At 43.2% G+C, this 16,210-nt stretch overlaps 1 protein-coding gene and 1 long non-coding RNA gene across 2 annotated transcripts in view; both read right to left on the bottom strand.

Moving 5' to 3' along the window:
- The window catches only part of LOC122940407 (zinc finger protein 850-like), a 335,684-nt gene that overhangs the window by 103,071 nt on the left and 216,403 nt on the right, over positions 1 to 16,210 (bottom strand). The gene's annotated exons all lie outside the window — the stretch shown is intronic.
- LOC122940539 lies at positions 11,802 to 14,998 on the bottom strand. The gene is made up of 2 exons (XR_006390364.1): positions 14,563 to 14,998; positions 11,802 to 11,978 (listed from the first exon to the last, which is right to left on the bottom strand). It is a non-coding gene; the product is annotated as an uncharacterized LOC122940539 (long non-coding RNA).

Here is a 16,210-nt window from a genome sequence, read left to right as displayed (position 1 = left end):
GAACTCTGTAGGGGCAGGAACAGAGATAGGTTTAAAAGGACCCCTCCCACCAACATTCACCAGTGTGTTCCTGCCCCTATAGTGGCCAGGACAGAGAAAAGTCCTCTCTGGCTTTCAGGGAGGTGAAGTGGACCTCGTTTATTATATTTTAGGGTACCTGGGTGACCGCATCGGCGGTGCTTATTGCCTCCCTTGCGGGCCCTTCATCCAGGAATGCGTCCCCTGCTCTCTGGCAGACTTCAATCTAAAGCTGACAGGTAGACGCCAGGGTCACGCTCCCTGTTGTGTGAAGCCTGCCCTGAGCTGCCGCTGGGTCGCCTACATACGTGTGAGGTAGCCGACCGGAAGGACGTTCTGCGCAGTCGCGCGTGTCTGACGTCACTTCCGGGTCGCCGGACGAAACCCGGAAGTGGACGGGGCCTCTATAAAAAAATGCTTACAAGCACTTTCCCGCTGCGCTCTCTGCATTGCTCTCTGCCCGGAGGACATGTCGGACCAGGATAAGGAGCCGCAGCAGAAGGAGCAGACCGCTCCAGAGCACCCTTGCGTGAGTAGTCAAAGAAGACCGCCAGATGCATCCAGTGCTCCGTCAGGCTTTCTGATGACTATACTAAAAAACTTTGCAAGGATTGCATTGCCAAATTAGTGAGAGAGAAACAGCCCTCAATTATGCAGGAGTTTAGATCCATGATTCAGGAAGAGGTTAAGTCTTCACTGGCCTCCCCCACCTAAACAGCCCAGGATGGCGGACATTTCCTCTGACTCCGAGGATTTGGAGGACGATGCCTCATCCTCTAAAAAAGAGGATGACGATCCCCTATCTGAGGGCGAAATCGTCGAGGACTCTAGAAAATTTTTCTTTACTCCCAGTGAGATGAGTGACCTTTTAAAGGCTGTCAGGGATACCATGGGGGTGGAGGACATCCAGCGACCCCATAGAGGTCAGGAGGAGATGTTTGGTGGATTGAAGGTCAAACGCTCCAGGGTATTCCCCATAAATGAAAACATTAAGGAAATGGTGATAGATGAATGGGCCCATCCTGAAAATAAACTAGGAATATCCAAGGAATTCAGGAACCACCTTGTATTTGACCCGTCAGATTCTAAGATTTTTGACGAGGTCCCTAGAATTGACATCCAGGTGGCCAAGGTCAATAAGAAAACCTCACTTCCATTTGAGGACTCCTGTCAGTTAAGGGACACTATGGAAAGGAAAGCTGACAGTTTATTAAAAAAGTCCTGGGAGGCAGCCATGTTTAGTGTCAAGACAAACATAGCCGCTACTTCACTCGCCAGGTCTATGTACCTGTGGCTGAATTAGAAAGTCATCTAGTTAACAAGTTGTCCAGGGAACAGATACTAGATTCTATCCCCTTGCTAAAATCCACCACGGGTTTCCTAGCGGACGCCTCTGCAGAGACAATTAGGTTCTCAGCCAAGGACGCCGCCTTGTCCAATGCTGCCCGGGGGGCACTTTGGATGAAATCTTGGTCGGGAGACATCTCTTCCAAGATGAAGTTGTGTTCTATAGCCTTCTCGGGTGAATACGTGTTCGGTCCTGTATTGGAAAAGATTCTTAAGAAGGCTACGGATAAAAAGAAAGGGTTCCCTGAGGAGAAAACCCCTAAAAAGAAACCCTCCTTTTGTAGTCAATGTTCCCAAAATAGCTCCTTTCGTGGTAAAGGTAAATCCGGACGTTGGAGTTACCCAAAAGGGGGGAGGGGTAGAGGGTTCCTCCTTAATCCCCCAAACAAGGGCAGTGAGAAACAGTGACGCCAGGATAGGGGGAAGACTATCCCAATTTTTTGCTCAGTGGCAGCAGACTTCTCCCAGCCTCTGGGCGCAAAATCTTGTCAGAAACGGATACAGGATAGAGTTATCTTCCCCCCCTTTGAATGTTTTTCTGATTTCTCACCACCCTTTTCCTTTCCAGCACAGATGTAAAGTCAATATCTGCAATTTATTTAAAAGGAAGCCTAAACTGTGCAGTGGACTTCCTCAGCAGGACTACCATAGACCAGGGAGAATGGTCTTTAAACATCGACATCTTCAATCTGATTGTCCAGAGATGGGGCCTCCCACTGGTAGATATATTCGCTACAAGGATTAACGCAAAGGTATCAACCTTTTGTTCCCTAAACCCAAGGGACAGGCCCCCAGCGATCGACGCCTTCTCCCTGCACTGGAACTGGGACATTGTATATGCCTTCCCTCCGTTCCCATTAATCCCAAGGGTTCTCCAAAAAATCATCAGGGACAGGGCCAGAGTCATCCTGGTCACCCCGTACTGGCCCAAGAGGAGCTGGTTCTCGATTCTAACCAAACTCTCCCCACAGGAAGCATTTATTCTCCCAAGGAGGAAGGATATCCTGATCCAGGGGCCGGTTCTCCATCCTCTGGAAATCTGGAAATCTTCAACCTCTCGGCTTGGATCCGAGAGTCCAACCTTCTAAAACGTAGAGGTCTCTCTGAGGGTGTTATATCTACCTTGAAGGCCAGCAGAAAGAAGGTGACTAACTCCATTTATTTTAAAATCTGGAAAAGATTCTGCACCTGGTCAGGTGACGAAGCCCCAGACCAAACCAAACCTAATATACAGAGGATTCTGGATTTCCTGCAAAAGGGACTAGAGTCAGGGTTAAGTCCTTCTACCCTTAGAGTCCAGGTCTCAGCGCTTAGTGCCTATTTCGATTCTGAATTAGCCAGCCATAGATGAATCCTATGATTCCTGAGGTCTGCAGCCAGACTAAGACCATCTCTCAAATCAAGGGTGCCTACCTGGGACTTAAACACTGTCCTTGGCAGGCTCACAGGTCTGCCTTACGAACCCTTGGACTCAAGTTTTCTGAAACATCTTTCTCAGAAGGCGGCTTTTCTTATTGCTATAACAGCAGCAAAAAGATTGAGATTCAAGCATTGTCAATAAGACAACCATACCTCACAATACAGGAGGATCGTATTACCTTGAGGCTAGACCCGACGTTTTTGCCAAAAGTAGTAACAGACTTCCATAGAAACCAGGAGATCATTCTTCCCTCCTTTTGTGAGAACCCTAAGAATTCTGGAGAAGAACGTTTCCATACCCTGGTCATCAAACGAACAGTACTAAAATACCTAGAGGTCACTAGAGACCTGAGGAAGGTGGACAACTTACTAGTGCTCTTCTGTGGTAAAAATAAGGGGAAGGCAGCTTCCAGATCTACCATTGCCCGGTGGGTAAAACAGACTATCACAGACTGCTACAAGATCGAAGGCATCAGTTGTCCAGAGGTCATTCGGGCTCACTCCACGAGAGCCATGTCTGACTCTTTCGCTGAAAGGGCAGGAGCTTACCTAGATCAAATTTGCCAGGCTGCAACCTGGTCTAGTGTAAACACCTTCATTAAACATTATAGACTCGACTTATCCAGGTCCTCCGACCTGGCCTTTGGTCGCAAGGTCCTACAGACCGTTGCCCCACCCTAAGACGTATATAATTTGTTATGTCTCTCTGGTCCGTCTTGGTGGTGAAGTGGAAAGCCGGAATTAGACTTACCGGTGATTCATTTTCCACAAATCCACCATTACGGCATCATATCCCACCCAAAAAAAAAATTAAAATAATTATTCCAATGATTTGGTATTAATACCAAGAAAAACCGGTGATTGTGGCACTATAATCTGGAACTCACTGGTGAATGGTGGTGGGAGGGGTCCTTTTAAACCTATCTCTGTTCCTGCCCCTACAGAGGTCAGGGGTCAATCTCTCTGGGCCGTCATGGTGGATTTGTGGAAAATGAATTACCGGTAAGTCTAATTCCGGCTTTTTTGCAGCGAGGCATCATTGTAGCAAGACGGCCAGGTCCTGTTGACACCTCCACGTTTGTTCCGACACTAGGCACTTATTGTCCTCCTCCATAGATATCCTCCTGTCCCAAGCAGGGCAGAACATCGCTCCAACTCCCCCTTCTTCCTATCATGTGAAGAGTTGCCATGCCGATGATAGTGGCCACATAGCCAAATACTTTCTAAAGTGCATCAAGGAGCAAACAACCGCGCTGGCTGTCTCCTCACCTAACTCCAACTGAGCAAGGTCGTCTGAGACAATTGCAGGAACATTGTGGCTGCTTTGTGTTTGGGAGAAATAACACATGCGCCCTGAATGATGCATGCGATAAATCTAGTCGTGCAGCGTTTGTTACAAAAAAAGTACAGTGGCTTTTGGATGGTACTAATAATAATCCTGTAATATAACATAATCAGTTCTCACTTCTCCTGTCCTTATACTATAATCAGTGATAAGCAGGGTGTTCTAGTTGTGATAGATAATCAGTTCTCACCTCTCCTGTCCCTATATTATAGAGTAAGGGTGCGAATTGTCTTCAGTAGCCCAAAACATGTAGACAACAACTTTGTAACTGGATGTGATTTTACCGCAAGCAAAATACATTTTTCCTTTACCGAAGTGGAGCTGGATTTCTTCAACCATATTGCAATACGTTACCCGGGCCTGACACGGGTCCTCCGTGCTCACAGGTGAAGGTGGGGCAGGTGAGAGCTGATGAACTTTCTTTTCTTCTATACTATAGAGAGGGATAATCAGGATGATCTAGTGATTATAATCAGTTCTCACCTCTCCTGTGTTCTCCTCTGTCCCTTATACTAGGTACAGTATCTTCATGCCTGCAGTTATCCTAAAACATCTAGATAGAACAGGAAGACAGCATTAAAGGGTTTGTTCAGGAATAAGTAACTTTTCACATGTGCCCGCAGCCTCTACTATGGAAAGATTCATATGTACCTGCTACCCTTAGCTCCGGTTATGTGTGCCCGCTCCTGTGTGTCCATCTTCCAGTAAATGTTGTTTGCTTCCTCGCCGGCACAGGCATGGTCACCTGCTTTACTGCAGCCAATGACTGGCTTTAGTGGTGATGTGTTTCTTGTGGACATGTTACCCCTGAATCCAGTCATTGACTGCAGCAGAGCAGATGATTATGCCCATTCCGAGGAGGTAAACAAGCCATAGACCGAAGGAACCTTGGCTTACCGGCTTCACAGCCTGGGGGCGGCCAGCAATCGCAACAGGTGCACAAACAATGTAATGTTATATACACACAATGTAATGTTAGGGATGGAATATAAGGGCTACTCTCCCTGCATTGCAAACTGGTTGGAATAACGAAGCAACCAGATTGGATTTATACAGGAGACCTGCAGATATTTGGGTCAGACAACTCCTGCTGTCCTTTTCAGTCATTATTCTAATTACTGATCTTTTCAGGTCATATACAGTGCCTTGCAAAAGTATTCACCCCTCTTGACATTTTTCGTGTTTTGGTGCCTCACAACCTGGAATTAACATGGATTGTTTGAGGATTTGCATAATTCAATTTACAGAACATGCTCACAACTTTGAAGATTTTTATTTATTTTTTATTTATTTTTATTGTGAAGCAAACAAAAAGTCAAAGTGCATAACTATTCACCCCCCTAAAGTCAGTACTTTGTAGAGCCACCTTTTGCGGTAATCACAGTTCCAAGTCACTTTGGATAAGTCTCTATGTGCTTGCCACATCTTACCACTGGGATGTTTCCCCAAAACTGCTCCGGCTCCTTCACGTTGGATGTTTGCGCTTGTGAACAGCAATCTTTAAGTCTGACCACAGATTTTTTATTGGATTGAGATCTGGGCTGTGATTAGGCCATTCCAACACATTTACATGTTTCCCCTTAAACCACTCAAGTGTTGCTTTAGCAGTGTGTTTGGGGTCATTGTCCTGCTGGAAGGTGAACCTTCGTCCTAGCCTCAGATCACACACAGAGTGGGACTGGTTCTTCTCAAGAATCTCCCTGAATTTAGCACCATCCATCTTTCCCTTCACTTTGACCAGTTTCCCAGTCTCCCCAGTATGATGATGCTGCCACCACCAGGTCTTACTGTGGGGATGGTGTTCTTTGGGTGATGTGATGTGTTGGGTTTGCTCCAGACATAGCGTTTCTTTGATGGTCTCATCAGACCAGAGCACCTTCCTCCATACATTTTGGGAGTCTCCCACAGGCCTTTTCACATATGCACATGACGACTTTCTGTTTTCTATTTCTAAACAATATTTTTATTTATATATTTTTCTCATTTTACTTCACCAACTTAGACTATTGTGTTCTGATCCATCACATAAAATTCAGATTAACAAAACATTGAACTTAAGGCTGTAATGTAACAAAATACGGAAAAAAAGTCAAGGGGGTGAATACTTTTGCAAGGCATTGTAAAACCTTCCACATGACTTCTCCAACAGTCTGATGACTTCTACAATATTTCTTTCACAGCTTGTGAATCCGGGTGAAGATCTGAACATTATATATGTTACAGAGACATATGTGAGGGGTGATGAGCAGAGTACAGAGGACATTCCTACAGATGGCCGCCCAGGTGAGTAGTGACCACTAAGTAAAGCAGAGAGGTCTCTAAGATTCTGCTTATACAAATAAAGAAAAAAATAGATTATATTGTGCAATGTGGGAATAATGATATTATTATTATTATTATTGATGAGTATATATGAAAGTATAAAGGAACAAAAATAAATATCACATACGGAGAGACTTGTACACAATAACAATTACTAATAATTACTAATAAAGTTACTCCCAAGACCATTTGGTTACTAAACTACAAGTTCCTATCCCTCTACAGTACAGTGTAGTTACTATACAGAGGTCTTCTCATGTCTCTCCAGTCCCTGTCTTTGCTCTGGCCCCTCCAGGTTTCCTCTTCTGTAGCACTTTTCTTTTCTCTTTTTTCCTTCTCTCTTCTGCCTCTTCGCTTCTTCCTTCCTTCCTTCCTTCCTTCCTTGATTGGCAGCCAGTCCTAGCATTGTCTAGAATACGGCTTGGACACATCTTTTTGGTTGTCTAGCAATTTAGTTTTCTAGCAATTTTCAGGTAACTCTTGATGACTGATAGAATCAGCTAGAAAGTTGGCATTTTCCTGCCCCACTAGCCATGTGCCACCTACTGGACAATTGTCAGCCATTCTTTAGATAATTGACAACTACAGTACCTTTGATATGCTAATGGCCAGATAGACAGTACTCACACTGGCCTTGAGAGGATAAGTATAGGCACTAATTACCAGGAAGTTGCTGAGAACAGGATACCAATACAATATATGGCTTATGTTATTTTCCTAAATATCTGTATTAATCTGTATTTCTTACACGTGCATAAATAAATTCACCTACTCGCCTTGACATGCTATCAATGGGGTTATTAACCCCTTAGTGACCACCCATACACCTTTTAACGGCGGAGTGCCGATCTAGGCTGTTTATCACTTTACATGCCGCAGGCAATGGCGCCTGCCACATGTAAAGTGCTGACAGGGGGAGCGGACTCCCTCTGTCTACCATCGTCACCCCGTAAATGCGATCGCGGGGTGCTGATGTGTGTGTAGGTTGGCTAGGGTCTCGTGTAGGCCCCAGACCAGCCTTGAGTAATTTCCAGCAGGCTGGTCAATGTCAGAATTGCACTGACATAAAAATGCAATGCACTATAGGGATAATGCATTTTTTAATTAATCAAAAAGCTGTCTGATATAGTCCCGTTGTGGGACTATTAAGTGGTTAAAAAAAAAAGTTAAAGGAAAACTTATTTATTCAATTTTAAAAAAGCCATAAAAAATATACTTTTTTTTAATTGAAAATACACTTTTCAATGAAAAAAATTGCAAGAAAAAAAATCTCCTGCATATGTTTGGTATCACATAAATGATACCCTACGGTGAACACCATAAAAAAATGACAGAATTGATAATTTATTCTCAGTTGCCACTGAAAAAAAGTTATAGCAAGCGATCAAAAAGCGCCATTACTCCAAAATGTTACCAATGAAAAATACAAGTCGTCCCGCAAAACTCAAGCCCTGACAAAACTCCATAGAAAGAAAAATAACAAAGTTATGGGTCTTGTGAAACAGCAATGCAAAAACATTTTTTTCTTTTAAAAAGGGGTTTAATTGCAAAAAAAAGTTGTAAAACGTAAAAAAAATCTATTTGTATTTGGTATCAATGTAATCGTACTAACCCAGAGAATAAAAGATGTTATTTATACCGAAAAATGAACGCCGTAAAATTTATAACGTAAAAACGCAGTGGCAGTATTGCTGTTTTTCCCATCTCCCTCCCAGAAAGATTTTATAAAAGTTAATCAGAAAGTTATGTACCCCAAAATGGTGCCATTGAAAACTACAACTTGTCCCGCAAAAAACAAGCCCTCATAAAGCTATAAAGACATAAAAATAAAAAAAGTTATAGCTCTAGGAACGCGACGATGAGAAAAGGAAGATAAACGCTTGGTTAGTAAAGCCCAAAACAGGCTGGTCACTAAGGGGTTAATAATTGTCTGAAGAATGTTCTGCCATGCTGAATGCATTTGGGAAGCAAATCATCAAGATCTGCTGTTTATATCTAAAGGTGCATTTACACCAACAGATTATCTGACAGATTTTATGAGCAATCATTGGTCAGATGGCCGTTGGTATCTGGTGGGACCTTCCATCGCCCTTTTGTATCAGTATAAATGGTGTCCGTGTGCAGTATAATAAATCTTCTACATTAAATACCAAGTAATACTGGATCACATATTATTTACCATTCCCTAATTGACTCTTCTGATTGATTCATCAGAATTACACCTGAAATTAATTTCAAGAAATAGTTAATCTGCAGTGATAGAATTTTTATTATCATTGGATGGTGTTTATATATGAATCGCAGGCACTTAATATTAAACACGAAAAAAAAGGAAGATTTTATGGCGCGTGCCATCCAGTTTGTTTACTTGAGAGTTACAGGACTGTGATTCCTACTGTCCATTCTACTCTCCTCCCTCCGAGTCCAGCTGCTGTATCTGTCATCCATTATAGCCCAGGTCTCATTCCCCGGCCTGCACTCCCCCCAGCAGTAGGTGTGATACAGTGATGTCATTGTACCTGCTGGGCTGAGAGGGAGAGCGCACAGACCAGAGATAATCCCCCGGCCTGTGCGCTCTCCTCAGCTCAGCAGGAGAGATGACGTCATCACATCACATCTCCTGCTGGGAAGAGCATGATGTGCTCGGTATTAAGGAGCTTCACTACTGTAAGGGGGACTAAGGGGGCATAACTACTGTGGGGGGCACTAAGGGGGCATAACTACTGTGTGGGGATAATATGGGGAAGCATTATTGTAAGGGGCATAACTATTGTGTGGGGGCACTAATGGGGCATAACTACTGTTTGGAGACATCAAGGGGGAATTCTCTTGAGGGCAATTAACGGGAATTCTACTGTAAAAAGGGACTCTTAGGGGAGAAGATTATGGTGTGGGGAACTAAGGGGGCATTCAACGCCTCTTGTCCAGCGCTAGGAAATGTTTTATTTATATGTATTATGAGGAGTAGCTTTCTTTCAGGGGGTCATCCTCACAGATACGGCTCCAGGACACTAAGGTCAAGGTCCAAACAATGCATTTATTGTGGCACACCAGCAAAAACGAAACAATAATAAACACCTTGCCCGTCTGGGCTCTACCTAAACACAGTCATATCCCTGACTCGCCTAAAGCACCGTTCACACATGGTTATCACATGCGGCTTTCTTAGCCAGTAGTCCAGCTCACTTCCAGGCTGTAACAAAATCAGTCCAGGCTATCTCTCAGCCTTGCCCGGCTGAGACCACATTCACAGAGCCTCCAGGCCTCTGTCCACGAGTGATACACTCCCCCTCCCTTACTGAAACCTTGTGAGGTGCTTTATGCCAGCCTGAGTACCTCCAGCTGGTCTCACATGTGGTGGAATAGGTTGCACTCTCCACCCCTTCCTTGCCTCTAACCTGTGTTATATCTTTCATTGTCTCACATACCCCCCCCCCCCCTTTATTCAAGCCCGTGAAGGTGAACACATGCATAACCACGGGAGGCTGGTGAGAGGGCATCAACCACAGTTTTCCCCCTGTTTTGCCACAACCACGCCAGCAGAGCCCAGTTTATCACCAACACCAACTCAGGTTCTCTCCCAGCATTGACATCGGTTACATCCACAAACACTTTATCAGCAGCCTCCACGGAGGTCCCTCCATGATTCATCACTAGTTCTTGTAGCTGGCCAGCTAGGACCTGTCCCAGGTTGCTAGTATAGCTTAAATGTGCATAAAACTAAACCTGCTAATGGCCTTAATACAGTTCCTATGTTTCTTTGTTAGAGATAAAAGCAAAGTTTTTTACTGTGACATCATGTTTTTGATGTCATGTAACTGTTATATTTTGTGTTCACAAAAGCATAAAAAGATAATATGCCTTGAAGATTCATTTTGTAATGTAAGGTAAGCTCAGTGACACGGCAGAAACAGAAAGTATAGTGTTAATCTGCTGTTGCTGGGCAGACGTCTAGACCAATCACAGCCAGCTTCTCACACAGCAAGCGTTTTCACCAATTACAGCCACCCTCACACACAGCCTGTCTGGGAATTCCCCCAGCTCCTGCTGCTGCTAGAATCATTATTTGCTAATACAGCTGGATACACGTATGCTTTATAAAAAATAAGGTACAGATCAAATTGTGAATACAAATTGATTAAAAGACTTTTAAGCAATTTTTATTCACAAATTTATCTGTACCTTTTTTTTTTTTTTATCATTAAAAGCATACGTGTATCCAGCTGTATTAGCGAGTGCCTGCTACCATTATTTTACTATTTATCTGAGCTTGGGTGTAGCACAGCAAGAGCACCGCTACCATTAAGTCAGACGGTGAAGCCACCTCACTCTAGTTTTTTCTAGAATCATTATTCACCAGACACAGGAGCTTAAGAGACATTCACTCCACTGAGAGCTGAGTTTTATGGGAACAAGAGGCCAAAAATAGGTATTTAGAACATATATACAGGGTGGGCCATTTATATGGATACACCTTAATAAAATGGGTATGGTTGGTGATATTAACTTCCTGTTTGTGGCACATTAGTATATGTGGCACATTAGTATATGTCAGGGGAGAAACTTTTCAAGATGGGTGGTGACAATGGCGGCCATTTTGAAGTCGGACATTTTGAATCCAACTTTTGATTTTTCAATAGGAAGAGGGTCATGTGACGCATCAAACTTATTGGGAATTTCACAAGAAAAACAATGGTGTGCTTGGTTTTAACGTAACTTTATTCTTTCGTAAGTTATTTACATGTTTCTGACAACTTATAAAATGTGTTCAATGTGCTGCCCATTGTGTTGGATTGTCAATGCAACCCTCTTCTCCCACTCTTCACACACTGATAGCAACACCGCAGGAGAAATGCTAGCACAGGCTTTCAGTATCCATAGTTTCAGGTGCTGCACATCTCGTATCTTCACAACCTCGTGGTCCCTCAGCCTTGCCCGGCTGAGACCACATTCACAGAGCCTCCAGGCCTCTGTCCATGGGTAATACTCTTCCACCCCCTTACTGACACCCTGGGAGGTGCTTTATGCAAGCCTGAGTACCTCCAGCTGGTCTCACCTGTGGTGGAATAGGGGTGTGGACCGCACTATCCACCCCTTCCTTGCCTCTAACCTGTGTGATCTGTCACTGTCTCACAGTATTTAAAATGACTTATTGGGTGGAGGTTGCAGGGAAATTGCTGAAGGTGGTGGCAATCCTGGCCTAGTTATGCCCCTCGGTCTACTATTAGATCGTGATCTTTTTAGCCACCACTGTTTTAGTCAGTTAATTCTTGTATTTAGTGCCATACCTTTCTGTGGATTTTTTTAATACTGTAATAAAATTTCAATAAATGCATTTTGATCTTGGCAGATGACTGTACCAGGAACTTAGAGAAACATCCGCTATCTTCAGATTTTGAAGTAGATGATCGTGGTAGCATACAAGATGAAGAGCATGCCAATATCCAAGTTATAACCTCATCCAATCACAGCAAAAATGTATTATGTGATTCTTTTAAACAGGTCCGATCTTCTCATTCATCACAGACTGTAACACAGAACAAAAGTCACAGAAAAGGTGTTAAACGTCTAACAGCTCATGTAAGAGATAAGACATTTTCATGTTTACAATGTGGAAGATTTTTTAGATATAAATCAGAATTAGTGATACATCAGAGAAATCACACAGAGGAGAGGGCTTTTTCATGTTCAGAATGTAGTAAATGTTTTAAGCATAAATCAGCTCTTGTTATGCATCAGAGAAATCACACAGGAGAGAAGCCATTTTCATGTTCAGAATGTGGGAAATGTTTTACCAAAAATTCACATCTTGTTATACATCAGAGAATTCACACAGGAGAGAAGCCATTTTCATGCTCAGAATGTGGGAAATGTTTTAAGCATAAATCAGCTCTTATTAGACATAAGAATGTTCACACCGGGGAGACAACATTTTCATGTTCAGAATGTGGGAAATGTTTTAAGCAGAAATCCGAACTTGTTATACATCAGAGAACTCACACAGGGAAAAAGCCATTTTCATGTTCAGAATGTGGGAAATGTTTTCAGGATAAATCAGCTCTTATTAGACATCAGAGAATTCGCACTGGTGAGAAGCCATTTTCATGTTCAGAATGTGGAAAATGTTTTAACCAGAAATCAGCTCTTGTTAGACATAAAAAAACTCACTGAGAGAAGCCATCTCCATGCTTAGCCCTTTAGTGACCACCATTATGTGTTTTTATGGTAGTCTGTATCGCCAACTGGCTTTATTCCGTCAGATAGTCCTTTTTGCAGGGATATAAAACAGAACCTTGCTTTAAGTTACCAGAGGTGGTCGAGGTCTTGAAGTGATGATTGGGACCACTGTGAGAGCTCCCCAAACACGTATAGTCTCCTGTATTGAATGAATACCGGTCATCAAAGGACAGATCCAGTTAAAAGTGAAAGTTTATACTGTATATATATCCCCTCTAAACAAAAATCTTTGGTGAGAGGATTTTTAAAAAAAAATAAGACCTAATATAAAAAGATAACTATTTACCTATTCCAGCCCTGGCCTGTTCTACCTTTTATAAGTATTTGTAACATTAAAAACGTCAAATATGAGCTTCTCAAGAAACCGTCAGCTCTTACTGGGTTTCATCAGTAATATGCAAGTTCTCTCAACAAGTGACCCAGGTGAGGATTGCCTTATTACATAGAAGCCATTATTCGCTCTTCTAAAGGAATACCATCTTAATCTATACACCCTGACCAAAATGTACCTGTAGATAAACCCAACAAGTGGTGTCCCCCCTCCCCTGTATTTGTAGAAGTCATGTGGCTCACTCATCTCACATGAATTTACCAGTGGGTGAATCCTTGGTTATTTTCATCTTTGTATGTCCCACCAGCGCTGGATTTTTTAGTTTAATAATTGAAGATATAAAATATTTTTTATTAGATATATAATTTTTTTTATAATTTTGTTTCCTATGACTATTTTCATTCCTATTATTGTATGGTGATTCGGAGATGATATGTTTTATTTGGAGAATCTCTAATATTCAGGCTGTTCCATAAGCTACATGGGCACAGTTACAGTTTTGTCTGGGTTTATAATCGGATGACTTACACCTGGCAATACTTCTACAGGTAATGACGATACCTCAGATGGAGAAAGGGGGGGGGGGGGTGGGTAGTGATCCTTTACTGTTTCTATGGATGGTTTTGGACGCTGCCCCCTTAATATATTCCGTAGGTGATTGCTTGTTTTGTGCACATAGTAGTTTCTACCTTGCCAGGCAGGGGCCGTTATGGTGCAGAAGCATCACTTGTCACATCTGGCTGCCCCAGTGATGTGTAACTGTCCCATAGGCCAAAATATATTTTAAAATTATCAAAATATATAATAAAATACAAATGAGAATAAAATGGAAACAAAAATTCTCCATTCTCTTTTCACATGAAACAAAAAAACAAACAAAAAAAACAGTCAATATGACCAAAACAGGGAACCAATTTTAACCATTTATTTTGATGTCAATCTGCATATTTAAAGAATAAGGCGCTTGAGTTTGAAAGAAAATAAATCTCTGAAAAACATACTAATAAAAAGCCCCATGTTTCATGTTAAAAAAAGTTGCAAAAATTAAGTAGGCAGCACAATAAATAAAAATTTAAGGGGTTGTCTAGGGCCAGTGCTGAATCCGGGCATATATCCCTTTTTTCACCCAAGCAGCCCTTCTGAGATTAGCATCAGAGCATTTCATGTTTTGTTTTTTGCTTTTTGGTTTACATTTTTACACTGCCAGGCGGAAGCTTCCCAGTTGTTTTTCAGGCTAGGGCAGCGCTAAAGCCTGCCTATTAGTGCCGGTGATGTCACCTGCAAAGCTGCTAGACAGAAACCCTCTAACGTCCTGGATCTGCAGAAAAAGCTTTTTGTCCTGCGCGATAAATGTCGGATGCTTCCCTCAGAGGGGCTGCCTGGATGAAGAAGGTGGTATGTCTGTTCAGCTCTGAAATCAGACAACCCCTTTAAGATTGGTCCATTAAACCACCATATGCTCTAAATAAATGTGTATGTCATTAAAGGGGTTTTATTGATGGCCTATAACTATCAGATTAAATGAGATTGAGGGGTCTGATACCTGGCACTGCAGTAGCGCTGAAACTCTGTGTGTCCCCCAGACTCCGTCGAAGTGTCACCATGCGTTGCTGCTCTTCAGAAGGGATGGTAAGATGCACCCCAATGGGAATTAAGTCCATAGAGCCAGGGTCTGCAGTAAACCAGTGTGCTTCTTTACTGGAAAAATACAGGTGCAAAACAATACGGGCAAGGCATAGGGTTGTCTTCTCCAGTCTCCCCCCTGACAGAAGGGTTTGAGGGTTTGCTGAGTATCCCATCTCAGCGTCTTCTTCTGGTCACTCATGCAGTCTGGCAGAGTATCCCCCTCCAGGCACCGTTCCTTAACTGCAGAACACTAGGGTGTCATGGATGGTGTACAGGAAACAAGACAAAGCAACATGCATATATGACTCACTGGATCCAAAGCTAAGGAACCAAGGGGAGACCCCTGCACAAGACCTAGCACTCTCCCTGGCTGCTCAGCCTATGCAACGATCCCAGAGGTGGAAGGTTGCATAGCCACGTACCTCGACTATATAACCCCTGAACACCCTACAATAGTGAGGGGACACGACCACCGGCTCCCTACACCAGACACGGAGGGAGGCAGGGTCACCTGGGATCCAGCAAACAGAAAATAACAGATAAATGTACAGCACTTAACTTTTGTAGCAGACTGGAAAACAATATCAGCATGCACACACACTCCAGGAAGAAGTATAAGCCGCCCAGTAATGCATTATGGGGCGGAATTTAAAGGGATGCAATCAGTCCAACTCCATGACAGCTGAGACAGGCTAACGAGATGAGGAACTGAACAGCACAACAAAGAGAACTCAAGGAGGAGGTTCTGAAAGGCCTCTGTCAGAGCTTCTCAGCTGTCTGGTTGTGACAGTACCCCTCCCTCTACGAGTGGACTCTGGACACTCAGAGCCCACCTTCTCAGGATGGGACCTATGGAAAGCCCTGATGAGACGAGAGGCCTTAATGTCCGTCACTGGGACCCACATCCTCTCCTCAGGACCATAACCCTCCCAATAAACAAGGTACTGAAGAGAACCGCGGACAAGACGAGAATCCACAATCCTAGAGACCTGAAATTTAAGATTCCCATCAACCATAATCGGAGGAAAATGGCGAGGGTACAATGGGTTGAACATAAGGTTTCAATAAGGACTTATGAAAAACATTATGGATCTTCCAAGTCTGAGGAAGATCAAGACGGTAGGCAACAGGATTGATGACAGACAGGATTTTGTAAGGCCCAATAAACCTAGGACCCAACTTCCAGGAGGGAACCTTCAATTTGATATTTTTGGTAGACAACCACACCAGATCACCAACATTCAGGTCCGGACCAAGCACACGTCTCTTATCTGCCACACGCTTATATCTCTCACTCATGCTCTTTAGATTATCCTGAATCTTTTGCCAAATAGATGACAAAGACGAGGAGAATCTGTCCTCATCAGGTAAACCAGAAGACCCCTCTCCCGAGAAAGTCCCAAACTGCGGATGAAACCCATATGCACCAAAAAATGGTGACTTATCAGAGGACTCCTGATGACGGTTATTTAAAGCAAACTCAGCAAGGGACAAAAAAGAACACCAATCCTCTTGATTCTCCGCCACAAAACAGCGCAGATATGTCTCCGTCTGGCCATTCGACT

Source organism: Bufo gargarizans, chromosome 6 (assembly GCF_014858855.1).
Source record: "Bufo gargarizans isolate SCDJY-AF-19 chromosome 6, ASM1485885v1, whole genome shotgun sequence".
Lineage (NCBI taxonomy): Eukaryota > Metazoa > Chordata > Amphibia > Anura > Bufonidae > Bufo > Bufo gargarizans.
This window is presented reverse-complemented; position numbering and strand designations above follow the sequence as displayed.